The sequence below is a fragment of the Gambusia affinis genome, linkage group LG23 (genome assembly GCF_019740435.1).
Source record: "Gambusia affinis linkage group LG23, SWU_Gaff_1.0, whole genome shotgun sequence".
Classification (NCBI taxonomy): domain Eukaryota; kingdom Metazoa; phylum Chordata; class Actinopteri; order Cyprinodontiformes; family Poeciliidae; genus Gambusia; species Gambusia affinis.
In genome coordinates this window covers 6979076-6994100 of record NC_057890.1, presented here as the reverse complement: position 1 = coordinate 6994100, position 15025 = coordinate 6979076, and the positions used below count along the sequence as shown (strand labels likewise).

General features: G+C 40.1%; 1 protein-coding gene across 1 annotated transcript in view; it reads right to left on the bottom strand.

Annotated features, from left to right (window-relative positions):
* slc37a3 (solute carrier family 37 member 3) overlaps positions 1-14647 on the bottom strand; it is a 65457-nt gene extending 50810 nt beyond the window's left edge. The window contains exons 1-2 of the mRNA XM_044108915.1: positions 14464-14647; positions 10617-10676 (exon numbers count right to left, since the gene is read on the bottom strand). The gene's annotated coding sequence lies outside the window, so the exon portion shown is untranslated. The remainder of the gene's footprint in view (positions 1-10616; positions 10677-14463) is intronic.
* Between the last annotated feature and the right edge of the window lie 378 nt (positions 14648-15025).

The window sequence follows — 15025 nt, the reverse complement described above, 5'->3', positions numbered from 1 at the left end:
GAACTGTTTGAGTATACTATTATTCTGAGGTAGTAAGGCAGTTAAAAGACACACAAATCTCTTCTCCAAATCCATCTGCTAGTTCAATAATCATTTTTCTCAGTCTTCGATAAATAAGTGTACACAGTAATGTTCAAAAACGCTATTCGTACAAAACAGAGACACAAATGTACAGGCATTGATCAAAACGGATCACAAGTTACAGCAACCTCCGTGTCTGACCTGCAATGCTAACGCCTACGTTAGCTTGCTAAAGCCCGCAACTAATTATTGCGGTTTTTAGAGTTGCCAACACCTGCAAGCAGTAATTCCCCAGGCATATCATGATTTTAGCTCCTCTTTTTGTCCGCCTGAAATGACAAAAAGAAATAGAAAATGGCTCTTCACAGATGACCTTCATCAAAAGTGATTTCTAAATCATTAAAAAGAAAAAGAAAATACGCAGAAAACAGACAACTTGAACATCAGACGACTAGAAGCTGGGAGGGACAAACCCCACAAAGGCATACATCTAATGAAACTTGTAGATGCATTAGAAACTTGCAAATGCTAAATGTGTCTAGCATTTTTATTAGCTAAATACAAATGCTAATGCTAATAGACACAACTAATCATTGAAATTTCCAGACTTGTTTACAATAACCATAGTAACTTCTCATTTGTCTTAGCTATTAAGTATGTTTTTGTTATGCTAACATGTACTGAGCAGGCTAGAAATAATATTGCCCAGCTAATGCTAATCATTATACACAACTTCTGAGTACGTAGAGAACGTGCAATAAAACTATGAAAACAGCCCTTTAACACCTTCTGGTGTTTTCTTCTGGTGTTCATTTATGAATCAAATACCTAGGAATACTTGAAGTACCGTGGGAGAGTGGCGGCCACTCAACACATTTCTCCGATAAGGACAAAAATGGAGAAACAAATTACAGTAAATCCAAAGAGCAGCATGCTAATGAGTTTAGAGCAGCTTCATTGCTTCTTGTAAACATATGCGGCCACAAGGGGAAAATAAAGAGGGCAGATGAGGGGCGGCGGGACGAAAGGGAATGAAAACGGGAAAAAGGGTTTGTGGTTGGCGGCTTAATCATAAGCACGTTCTTTTACTGTAAGCAAATTAAATGTAAACAGGTGGTTATACAGGCAGTCAACAAGAAGAAAGCAGAATGAAAACAAGCGCTAGCGACTGTCAAAGTAATTTGTGACTCGTGTTTCTCATCCTCAAACGTGCACCATGAGGACAGCAAAGACTTCACTCGGATGTCCAGGAGGCCTGGCAGCATTTAAAATCCAGCGCTCCTGCTTCACATCTCGAGGGCGATGAGGGGACGCAGAGCCCGCTCAGAGGTCAAAGGCCAGAGCCGCGCTCTCTGTCTAAGCTCAGATCCAGTTTCAGACGTCTGAAACCCACCAACACTTCACAGCGTGATGAAAGGCTCTGCTGACTCACTGAAAAACCCCCAAGTGGAGGTTATTTATTTGTCAATGTCAGCTTTTAAAATTAGAACAAAGACGACAGAGGAGGAAGAGGACATCAGAGAGACTCATATTTGCTCGTGAGTCATGGAAGCAATTGCAACAGCATGTTAATCCCTTAGCCTCTTTTTAAACAAAAAGTCTCTAATGAATTTCAGAGTACTGCATAAATAGCGGTTTAATGAGTGGTTGGTAACATCAAAAGTGTGTTGTGGTAACGCCATGTATCTCAGCTTCACGGCGATTTGCGAAAGTATTCATAACCCCTAAACTTATTCACTTTGTTCTGGAACAACAGCTATCAGTGTATTTTAGTGGGATTTGATGGAGTTTCACATAAGGAGAAAAATATCTGGTTTAACAACTTAGGTTAGAAATAAATAAGAGTCCACCTGTGTGTAATTTGATCTGCATAAATTTAAAGCAGTCGTAGGTTGTAAAACAATCTCTCGAGCTTAGGACATCTCATGGAGAATTGTTAAACGTGTCATTTTGAAATGTTTAACACAACTGCAAATTTACCAAGATATGGTTGTCTACCTAAATAAAACAAAAGAGCCACTTTGCCCCAAAACGTACACTAACGTTTTGGATCTAAGCAGGGAAAGGTGGAAATGAACACATTTGCTCATTCGAAATCCACTGAATTTGCAGAAATTTAGTGTGGGATTGAAGGGATTTTGGCAAGTTTACATTCTACTTTTTAGTTCTGCTTTTACATTCTTGATTGTCAATTTAGGACTCATGCCAAAACATATAAGAGACTGCAGAGCTTTTGATATTCATCCTAGGTCAAGAACTCGCTTTCATCAGTGTTCTTCCAAGTCCAAGTAAGAAGATAAAGCTTTTATTGCTGCAGATCCTCCTATTGTCTGTAAGTGCTGTACATGCTGCCCCTCCTGACCCCAGCCATCCCTCTAACCCATTACTTTTCAGAGTGAGGAACTCGGATGACGTTCTGTTTTATACTCGTGATTTGGATCAGTATCTTCGGCTACCTGATAACCCCCAAAAGGTCACAAATGCTGACAGTGAGGGGTCTTTCACATTCCAGCAGCAGGAATGTTGAGCGTCTCTGACCTTGTTTACTGGAAGTCTCGTGTCATCGTCATGCATCATATCCTGGTGACGGACAGAAAGCTCCGCTGCGGGCTTCTTTTTGGAGTGAAGAAACCGCTCAGGCAGCGTCTGGTCACTGAAGGATTGATTTTAAGGGAGCCTCCTTTTGTTTGCAAGCTGGAGTCTTTTCCCAGGAAAGCTATCTGAACCTGCACCTCCCTGACTGTAAAGACAAAACCTGTTTTGGAAAAGTGCTCACTGAAAAGCAAACCCCATTGCAATGCAGTCCTCAACAGACTTTTGATTTGGGGGAATCCAGCCCATTAATGTAGTCATTACTAACTATATATATGCAGGGGAATAAAAGGAGTGGCTTGGAAAAGTAATACATTCGAGTTTAATACATCAATCTTACCCTAAGATTGTGGAAGCATTATTCATACCGGGAAGTAAATGAGTAAGCTCAGCTCATCAGGAGACTTTATTTAAGAAGCCGTCACACAGTTTCCTGTCATTTTCGTCTTGAAAATGAGTGTGAATCAATTGAACTCTGATGAGGATCATGTCCCGTCACATCTCTGAAGTACGTGTCATTTTCTGAATAGTCCATGTGAATTAGGAACTCATCATGGTTTTCTGCATCAGGACAAAAGACAGGACTTTTCCCAACGTTTCAAGAATCCCCACAATTTGTTGACTCAGTCAGAAAGTAGGTCATGCTGTCAGTTTAACTGAAGCAATGGTATAAATTATGTTATTAGCTCATTGCTACAATATCCAAGTCTCAGTCGTACCAGTTCTATAGGAGTTCGTCAAGTGAAAATGAAGACCAGTTTAGTCTATTTCTTTCTATTTCTATCAGTGTAACAAGGCATCATAAGTCAAAAGGTGATCACTGAAGAAAGAGGCCCAATACATTACACATTTCACCTTTAGATTTTTTGCCCTTCATTTCTCAATGTTTTTACCTAGCTCACCGGCAGAACGTAGAGCCTAATTGTGAAGCGGAAGAAAAATAAACAAAAAATGTGAAGAGTTTGCCATGCAATCGTTGTCGGCTACTCTGTTATTTTAATTTGCTGTAGTTCTTCAATGTTTTGCACATCAAGAGACTGAAACCTTTTCCATTGTTTTAACTACTTAAAGCACAGTCAGATCAGGCGGTGAAAGTCTGAACAACAATTTGAGTCTTGGGCTTTGACTAGGACATTTTCAGTCATAAATATGTTTTGATCTGTACCACTCCATAGGTCAGACATTCACATTGTTGAATGCATTGCCATGTATTAAGCTCACAGTATATTTACGTCACTAGTGCCATTCCCACATCATGATGCTGCTACTACCAGGTTCCTGCGTAAAGGTGGTTTGTTCAGCATTATGCGTTATGCTAGTTTTCCATTTGCCAGAAAGTTTTGGGTCCCACCTCTTCTGCTTCCTCTGGATGGCCTGAGGTAAATCAATTGGTTTGCAGACGTTTTCTGTTTTTCTTTCATAAAGAATGGCAGATGGATTAGAGGAAGATTATTAGAAAGCAAAACTAATAGTTCTCTCCCACTAGCTGCCATTAGATTACACGCAGCTGGACTCCATTTACAAGTCAGATGACTCCCGAAGAAGCAGTTGTTAGTGATGGATTTTATTTCAAGACTCCAGATACTTCAACATTTAAATAACTTCTAAAACCGAGCAACATTTTCTCATGAGACCATGAGAACGTCAGACAACCCGCCGGCGGCAGCAGGTCTGAGAAAGAGGAAACTTCTTCTCACACTTGACTGAGGAGAAAGAGGCGTGAGAAGAAGGTGTTGCTGCTGTAGCTTCTTCTTTTCTGGTTTTATGTGACTAGGACAGATGTGTTCTCTTTCGAAAGTAAATTTTACATTTAAAAAAAAATAATAATAGGTTCACCCTAGCACATGGCGGTCTAGCTTCAGTCCTCAAGAACGGGGGTCCTGCTAGTTTTAAGAGTCTCTCCTCCAACACAGCTGATCCACATCATCCAACTCAGAAGGTTTTGCAGTGGCTTGCTAATGAACCATAATTTGATTTAGGTGTGCTGAACATGCAGGATACGGGCCCTTGAGGACCAACGTTTACACCACTGCCTTAGGATATGCAGATCTGGTCAGAGCTCCAGTGCAAATTTGGAGCTTTTAAATTATTAGTTTAAACGATAAACAACACCAATCACTAATGATTTATAAAAACAAAAATTGGTAACACCACGTTTAACTTATCCTCGAGGACGTCATAAAAAAATAAATAAAAAAACATACTTTACTATGAGCTATTATGAAGAATTGCTGATATTTCTGGGTACTTCTCCAGTCCTCTAAGCATAATTAGCCGTATTTATTTAAATCGGTTGGATTCTCACCAGAAAGCGAGCTTTTAAAGATAAAAATCTGTTTCCTGTGTGTATTTGCGAGCAATGTGCTGTTGTGTCTGGTGTACTGGTGGTTCCTCTATTGTTCTGGATCGTATAGGAACCGCCACGGCCCCTCCAAAGCCACAACACAAAGAGAAAGTGATTCTGTTTTTAAAAGATATCAGGAAAGCAATCAATTTTAATGAACTCTAGCAAATCTGTCAAGGGGTACAATTCCTGACTTCCCTTCTCCAACACACCTGGATTCCCTCAGAACATCATCCAGCTCTGCAGAGACCTGGTAACGAACTGTTCATTTCATTCAGGTGTGCTGGAGAAAGAACGCATCTAAAAGTTGCATGATGGTAAGCTCTCCAGGGTTGGTTTGGGCACCCCTGTTGTAGAGGCTGTGTATATATCTGTGTCTGTATGTAAATGTATGTAAAATAAACAACTCAGGCTTCAGTGGTTAAACCACTGATAAAGACAAAATAAGACCAGTCTGGATAAATCGCTACAGCAGGATTACAGGCTAATCTCCAACCCTCCGTTCACCAGGGTTGAAAAAGCTGCTTCAACAGTTAAATAGTTTCTTAACGATGACCAACCGCTTTGACGTCTTTCAGTCCGGTTTCCGTGGTTACCACGGTACTGGATGTGTTCAGTGACATCCACATAAATACACACTGGGGAAGAACCACAGTGTTGGTTCTGTTCATCACAGCTTTTGGCACCGTTGACCATGACATTATTCAAATGGCTGGAGAGTCTTATCTAAAGAACAGGCACTTCTTTGTGTCAATAAGTAACTTTATTTAAAATAAATCCCTGAACAGCTTAGCACCGAAATACATTAAATACTTGTTGCAACCTTCCAGACCACTCAGGTGTTCTGGTTCTGGTCTACTCTGCCTGTTTGTGCCTGAGTTTGGGCCCAACTCAATGATACAACACAACACCCAGTTATTTTCTTCTTTAATTAAAGCCGAGCCGTTTGCTGTACAAACTTCCATTTTTACCTCAAGAACAATTAAAGTGTCTCCATAAAAGCCCATAACTCGGGCTCAGGATGAGTAACTGTAAACTACCTTGGATCGGAACAAGAATGCTGAAAGTCTGTAAAGCATCAGAGCCTGTTTGAAATTAGCAAGTCTAGACTAAGGAACAATTATGGGTTTATATTTGCATGCCACAATAAGATTATCTTTACAACACAGAGCTGAGTTCTAACATTTCCCAACTCCACTGATTAAGACCTAATGTTTACCCAGACTTCATCAGATTCTTGTCAAACACCGTGTCAATAGAGCTCAACTTCAGCCGATCCCTGATCTTAGGGAAGGGTCAAAGGGCGTTCAGGCAGTCCTTCAATACATCAGTTCACATCCACATCTCGCTGCAGGCGATACAGGACGGTTTCCCCGTCTCATACCCAAACACATCCCTCAAGCAGGCAACCCAGAGGTATCCGGATGACCGAGTCATTGTGACCAGGCAGAGGGAATTACCAGTCAAACAGCCACTATTTGTTAAAAACAAAGCAAATTATTTTCCCAAGACAGTTTCAGTGGGTCCAGGTGATCAATGGACAAATGGACAGCTTATCTATTGATTAAGGTCAAAGGTTCACTGTTAACCGACATGCTTGTAGGTTTCCAGTCATAAAAATACCTCCTCTCTACCACATCAGAGATACCAAACCAATAGTAAGACTACTCAACACGGGAGAAGATGCATCTTGGAGAAAATGGGGAAGAAGTCTGTAAAGATAAGACATTCTAGTTCAGGGGTCTCAAACTCCAGTCCTGGAGGGCCGCAGTCCTGCAACTTTTAGATGTGCCTCTGCTGCACCACCTGAATAGAATAATGAAGGGTCTGGAGAACTGATCTACACAAGGTGGAGGTAATGAAGCCATTTCATTCCAGTGTTTTGTACCTGTGGCACATCTAAAAACTGCAGGACTGCGGCCCTTGAGGACTGGAGATTGAGACCCCTGTTCTAGTTCATACTGGAGTAAAGAAGATAACATTCTGATTAAAACATCACATCTTGATAATACAACAGCAAATGTAGAAGAAAAAGACAAAGAGTTTGAAAAGGTAAAAACTAGAATGATTTTCCAGTTGATTCGGTTTTGGTTTGTTTCTGCATCTTAAATAATTTCACAACTTTAATCAGAGGCAGCTGTGATTTAGAAATGGATGACTGGAGATGTCAACATGAAGCAAAAATAGAGTCCTCGCCGTCTCGTGTTGCCCTTTTGATTGCACATAAGGTTTAAACTAACCGACAGATTTAGCTAGATTTTCCACGAGGTTGTTCAAGCATCTATCATCCGCTGAAGTCGTTTCATCACTCAGTCGGTCCAGAAGGAACGGTTAAGTTTCTACATTTGATATTCTTTTAAAGCCTCCGACAGCACAGTCGTCCGCCCTGATCCACGTTGTGCTGCCGTCCACCCGGAGCTGACCTCGGGCCAGCCGGGCCTTCGCTCCGCCTTCTCCATCTCCCAGTCCTCCTTCCTCAGGGACAACAACTGGCAGGAGGCCCTGTGTTTTTGTCTCAGACACGCTATGCCTGTCTGCGGCTCACGGCTCCGCTCGCTGCAGCGCGGCGGCACCAGCCAATCGCGGAGCGGCCCGGGTCGCCACGAGGGCCAGACAGGGCGGTGCCCTCTCCGAAACAGCCGGAGTGGAAGAGGAGCTCACGTGAAACCTGTTTATTTGTCAGAGGAGAAACAGACAGGGTGGAAAAGAAGGAGAAAAAAAAAAGGGAGGAAAAATGAAGTTGAGAAAAGTTTCAGTTGGCGGGAAAATAGGAAGGAGGGAAAAGAGAGGGGGACGGCACACACGCTGGAAACTGCATTGATGCTATAGATATTTCCACCCATCAGCTGTTAGTCATTTCTTTGGCACACAAAGGGCAGCCGTCACACTGCGTGACATATTTCTTCACCCAACCGGGGACCAAATTGGATTATGTGGTTGGCTGTTCTCCCTTTAATGGGGAAATCTGGGGCTTAATATGCATGAGTGGGTTTTTTGTAAGGTAAATGGACAATGCCCTTTTAACGAGCACAAAACAACCCCGCTGCATACGTGGGGGAGCTGGAAATGTTTTGCAATTTTAAGTAAGTGGAAAATAGCAAGTGTCAAAACACACTTATTATTAAAGAAAGCGATTTTCTCATTCTTTTCCAATCTACTATGCGGTTTTCTATGTTAGTTGCTGTGCTCTGACGAAGTCAAGCAAACGGGTCTGGAAACGCAAAGCAGATTTTGGCTGGAAAAAAAAATTTAACTCAAGCTGCACATTGTCGTTATAAGCGAGATGAAACGCACATGTGAGGGGTAAATAATACCTGCCCAGGTCTTGGTCAATATCCAGAAAAAAAACAAACAAACAAACAAACAAAAAAAAAAAACACATGGCCCCTTTTTTTACTGGTTCTTTCCACCCGCATTTCAATCGGCTGTGGTTTCTATTGTCCATTTCCAACAGAAGAGGATAAACTGTGATCATGCAGAAAAACCAGCCTAAACAAAGAAGCCGTATAAATATTGCAAAAAAAAAAAAAAAAAAGAGAAATAATAAGGTTTCTTTTAATAGTGGTTTCAACAGCTGAGCTTTATTTTTTTTATCCTCGACTCGTAAAACAAAAAGGGGGGACAAGTTTAACAAGACCGTCAAACTTTACTGGTTTCTTGCATCAGCTTTATTGTACTGTAATTGGCAAAACTTCACTGAAACTCATGGATGCAGCGTGGACTGAAGAGGGGAAAAAAAGAAAATTAAAAATAAAAGATGTATACTGCTTCTCTTACAGGTTGGTCTGATTGAATTTCAGCGTTTCCCTGGTGATGTTTAGACCACATGCAGCTCATTATTATTACATGTGTGGAAACCCAGATGGGGACAAGTTGTTGCCAATGATTTCCACAGATTCACTTGGTTGAGAAAAGCCTGGTTCTGACACCGTATCTCTTAAATGAGAACTTATTTCACACAGTGTTACAATTAGTCCATCACTGCGACTTTATCCCCCTCTTTCTGTTACAGAGGCCTTCACTGTATTTGCATTGTGTTGGATTTTTCATGAAGAGCCCCTCATTCTTCCCTCTAATCCATTTCCCAATCAAGAAAAAAACCCAGTAACATTTCACAGTTTAAAGTATCAGAACCACTAAGAACTCAAAACAAGGTGTTATGTTCGACTTGGATTTTCTACTTTTGGTCTCCATGGCAAAAAATATATATAAATATTTATTTTGGGGATTTTAACAAATGTAATAAGATTTATATGTCCCAAACTGTATTTTGTTCACCAAAAAAATAAAAAATAAAAAAATCCAGATCAGGTATGATTATTTTTGGCAGTTTAGATTGGCTACTAAGAGTCAAACACTAACTTGAGTTTGGCCAATTTTGCTTACAATGTCCACAAAACAAGGAGGGGGAATAATTCTCCATTTACTAGATATGCAAACAAGAAACAGAAAACAGGTTATGTTTTAAATAATAACTATTATAAAACAGCTATAATATCAGTAAAAAAAACCAGTCATAGTAAAAAAAAAAAATAACTAATAATTTGTTTTTACCTCCAAGGTAGTAACACTTTATTTGAAAATTGACATGACAACGGTCATGAACATGAAGGAGTCTTGATGAATGAACGTTTATAACTGTCGTCATGAAGTGTAATCCAGTAAATAATGGCACTTTTAAGTTGCACTAAAAGTTCCATTAAAAGTGTGAACAACGACCCTTTTAATGCAAAGTTCTATGAAAATTTGCAAAAAAATTAATTAAAAGTGTCAACTTTGCATTAAAAATGTCGTTATTTACAGAACGACACTTCATGACAACAGTCATACACATTCATGAAGACTCCTTCATGTTCATAAGGAACATGAACATGCTTTACTATGTCATGTTTATGATGATGTCACGTCAGGCTTTTGCACGCCACTTCAAATAAAATGTCACCTCATCATCTTTGTGAAATAAAAGCACCACATAGTGAACTCCGGTGTGAGTTTTTATACTATCAAAAAGCTTTGAGCATTACTTGTTTGGTAATTTGTTCTTAAATTAAACAGTAGATCAGAAAACCCAGAGTCACTCCACCCAACCTCGGTCTCAAAATTCAAACTATTCCCTCAGGAGTTAAAGATGACACGAGTCTTTGACCTAATTCTCCTACTGAAGCCGTTGTGCCGACGGAGGAGCCGATGGGAAAACACTGAGATCATTTCCAATTTACTTCATATCGGTGCTTCTGGAGACACCAGGGCCAAGCATTTTGATGCTTGGCCTAATATTAAAATTTAAATATTTAAAGGAAACAGCATTATGCCAACTTAACAAGGAGCTAGCTTTGGGCCTTGTTTCCGTTGTCACCATGACAACAAAACAAACAAACTCCCATCTGCAGGTGTCTACCTGTGACTCCAGCATTTTTCCTCTATGATTAATGTGAAAACACCGACTACGACATATTTGATCATTCACATTTTTGTCATTTTCTTCCTCCTTCTGCAGCTCCAGGCTAATCTGATCCTGATTTAGATAAATAAAGGACAACTTGTCCTTGTTGGTTTTATTGGCCTGATAATGCTCGTTGTAGACATATTTCCTGCCAGATCGCTATTTAAACCGGTAAGGTTTTCTGGATCTGATCCAAAAGGGTCTTATCGGACTTACTTTGCAACAGCAGGTTGATTTCATGCAGGTTAGTTTCACTCAGCAGGCAAAGGGTGTTTTCTAAAAGACAAAAGAAAATTGAGTTCACTAAACAAGAACAGAATCCTCCAAGAGCCTGGGATAACCTCTAATAATTGTTACTCATAGACCTATGATCTAGCCAGACGTTGTGCTGCAACCAGCATTAAGATAGTCCTAAAATGGATTTAGATTAATCATGTGTTTAACACTCAGGCGTTGCATGACAAACAGAAGTCATGTGTGCCGCAGAAGTGACAAAAAAACAGAAGTGAGAGGAGCCCACCTCCACGAGAACACACAGGATAAGGAGTCAATCAGACTGCAGGTCTGTTGATAATAAAAACCCAGAATAAGAATTAGTATGTCCTGAAAAAGTAAAAATAGTGCTTCTTATATTTCCTCCCACCCAAAAGTCTTAACAGCATTAGAAAAATACCTAATATGTTTCTGCTGCGGGCAACACAAGCTGCTATGAATTAATAGGTGACTGGATCAGACTGGTGCTAAAAGAAATGTGCAATGTTACACCATTCCCACCAGTGGAAGCTTTTCATATGGGCCAAATGGGCAGTTTCCCAGGGGGCCATTAGAAAAGGGGTGTACACAAATGAAATTAAGAAGGAGAAAAAAAAAAAGATCTTTTTTGTATTGCTCTTTTTTTCCTTTTGTTTCACATTGAAGATTTTCTGTATTTTGATATAACTGTGTGCATAGTGTGGGAGGTTCAGGTATCTTCTCTATCAGGAACACATGTGTCAAACTGAAGGCCCAGGGGCAAAATCTGGCCCGCCGTCGCTTTTTCTGTGATCCAAATTAGATCAATAAGCCACTCCGGTTTTTCATAAATATGCAAAATTCACACAAAAATCAACAGATTCCCATATTTTTACTTGAAATATTTATAGAAATTGGCCAAAAACTTAGGGTCTGAATGACAGCTCCCTCAGTTTTATTTGATGTTAAGTTATAGTCTGTGATCGATACAGCGATTAATAAAAAGTCACGCATTAACGTCATGCATTAGAAATATTGGACAGATTCCTTACAAATATTTCTAAATTAGCACCACAAAATCTGTGATTTTTATTTTTTTTAAAACCACAAAAGCAATCATGAAATCCTGCGTGGACTGATCAGTGTGAAAAGACATTCATTATCATTTAATTTTAAGAAACACTTAACTGAATGCTGAAACAAACAGCCACTTTAATGTTTAATGGTTTTATCAATACATTCTGGCACAACCAGCCCTTTAAGAGCATTCATATTTTTGATCTGGCCCAAAATGAAAATGAGTTCGACACCCTTGATCTGGAACGTCTGAGCGCTAGCTTTAGCTTCTCTCCACCAGGACACTGGAAGTAATCTGTCATTTTACTTGTCAAAACATTACACACTACTCCAAACAGTAAAAGTCACATTATTCAAGGTAAGGCAACAAAGTTTGGTAGCTTAAAAATATCATAAGCCTGTGGAGCTAGCTGTAGCGTTGGTGTGGGGAGAACGGCTTGGTCCAGGACGACATTAATGAAATAAACATGACTGACTCCTACAACGAGACACAACGGAGGCAGCATCATGCTGCTGGGACAGGAAAGGATGGTCTAAATGTGTTGGGAAAATGGATAAATAACAAGAAAACCTGTCAGAGGCTCCCAAAAAAACAAAACAAAAACTTCCCACTGGCTTAAATATTCATCTTCCAGTTGGACAACAACTCCATAAACACCTAGTGATCGGTCACGTCTAGGTCACAATGTCAGGAGAACAGTCAGACTGCAGGTTGTGTACAAGAAAACGCATGTAGATTATTTTGTCGTCTCAGTAAAGTCACTGCTTTACTGAAACAGTGCCAAAAATGCAGGAAATAACTGCAGCATTAGGTGTAATGTTACTTATTTCCTCCTCTTTTCTTCCCCCCTTCCTCTTCACCCTCTCTCAAGTCGGACTGTAAAGTCTCGCTCCAGACTCAGAGCTTATTATGAAATCCTTTCTGTCTCTCTGCAGTATGACTAAACAGCAGGATTACGTTCTCTTAGTGGGTTTCAATCACAGCCCCGAGCATTATATACTTTACGTCTCTTTCCACATCCTGTCGTGTTGCAGCGGATTTCATTCGGGGGTGTCCAGGTTAAAGGGGCGAAAAGAAATGCATGGCACACTTTGAAAAAAATTTTTTCCTACTAAAAAAAATGTACTATTTTGGGTTGGTCCGTCATAAAATCATACTAAGATGTAAATACTTTAGCATACAGTTTTCTGCAGACCGCTCAGGACAATTCGACAAAGATTTAAATCAGAAGGACTTGTGCAACATGATTGTTTTCAGCTGTTGAGAAATGCACATATTGAGTATGTATGAAAGCGGAACAATAGCTGTCAACAGTAACTATAGTTTCCATGTTTATTGTGACGAGGGATCATGTTGCCCAGCACAGCCATGTGGTTCTCTGGTGCTTTTAAAAGCCTTTTTGGACTACAGTAGCTCTCTGCAGGAGAGAGGCATAAGGTCTGTCGGGATTCGGGTTCACAAAAAGCACTAGATAAGTAAATATCTGACGTCTGAGGGTGAAACTTTTGGCCAACCAAAACCCACTTCTTCTTAACACCGCAGTGAACATGGCCCCATATGGTTCAAGCAGAAGTGAGTTTAAAAAAAAGCAAAGGAGAGTGTGCGTGTTTGTGACTCTTTCAATGTTTTCTTTCAGATGCTTGTACTAAGCTGTTTGCTCAGACTTCAGGACTTCTTAATTAACCCTACACCGCTCAAAGCAAAATGGAGACAACGGGGAACTGAAATCATTCTCAAGATACTTTGACCTGCTTTCACATGGATGCTATATTATGAAAAGCATGACTTGCAAAAACTGGGATTGCATGCTCAAATTTGACATATTTTCAGATAGAATAAAGAGAAAAGAAAAATGTAGTTGTAAATTATTCTATGTTAAACATAGAATAGTGACCATGAGAGGAGGCTGTTTTTCTGAGTCAAATTTTTTCCATGACCCGCCTGTGGTTGTGATCTGTAGGAGTTCACTTTTGTCTACAGTCTTTGTTGTGGGTTTTGCTTATTCCTGCCTTTATTCGAGGTAAGGTAAGGTTTGCTTTCCTTGTTAGTGTCAGTAGTCATTTCTCTTTCTGTACCTCTCACAGCTGCAGTACTAGTGCTGTTGTAAAATAATACTTTAGTAATCAAGTACTCTATCGATTATTTGAGTAATCGGTAAATCTCTCTTTCTTTCTACTTCCCACCGTTCGCTGTGAAACGGTGACCAAGCAGTCCCGGGAGGGGGAAAGCTGTCGTACTCCAAAAGCATCGCATCAGTCAATTTCAAAATGCTTATTAATCTCCCACCCCCCAAAAAACGACAAAAACCCGGAGACTTTGCTGTTATGCTGCTAGCAACAACTCATAGCGGAAGTGAGCGCGCGGCCCAACACACAAAAATGACACGGCCAGAACACGGTGTGTTACTTCTTCTTCATTTCTATTATGGCGGACGGCAAGCAACTTTAAGGTGCATACCGCCACCTACTGTAGACGAGTGTGTAGCAACACTACTTTACATCTATCAAATTCTATTTTTTAATTTTGTATTCTGAAGGTAAATAAATAATGCTTTCCTTAATTTGTAAATATCCATTATGTCTCCTTCATTTCCCAATATTCCTTTAAGACTCCATTCTACACGGTGCGCTAAATAACACGGCATAACTTTACGAAGCGTCGAGGCAGACAAATTAATTGCCCTGGATGAGTTTTAATAATCAAGTTGCTCGAATCACTGGAGGGAATAGTTACAGCCCTGATATTTTCACTCACCCGCTCCTGGCTCCGGTCGGTTACGATCCTGATATTTAGCTCACCGTTTTCAACCACTCCTCACTCAATTCCTCTGATAAAGACTCTTAAAAAAAAAACTCTTTAAAAATAAGGGGTGCACAAGTTCAGCCCCCTGTGCTGCAACTTTGGCCTCACTGCTCCAATGCAAAGTTCCCTCCTCTGTCGACGCCTGCTAACGAGCGGTTCATTTGATTCAGGTGTGCTGGAGCAGGGGCGCATCTAAAAGTTACAGGATACTCGCTTTTGGGGGGCTTGACTTGTGCAACTCTGCTTAAAAGTATATGAATACTTTTAAAACTGTTTTCAGAGAGGAAAAAAAATATTTTAAGAAGACGTACGTTGATGTGTAAAGTAAAATTTTATTAAATTAAAATACGTGGGACAATATAGAATCGTACAATTAAATATTGATATTCTGAGTCAAATGTTTCCGTCTATTTTCTGTGTTTTTAGTATGTAGTAATGTGCATAATTTTTTAAACATGTATAACAGTGTTTTCAACTTTTAGTTAATCCATTGTCGTCAACCACTTATTCTTTG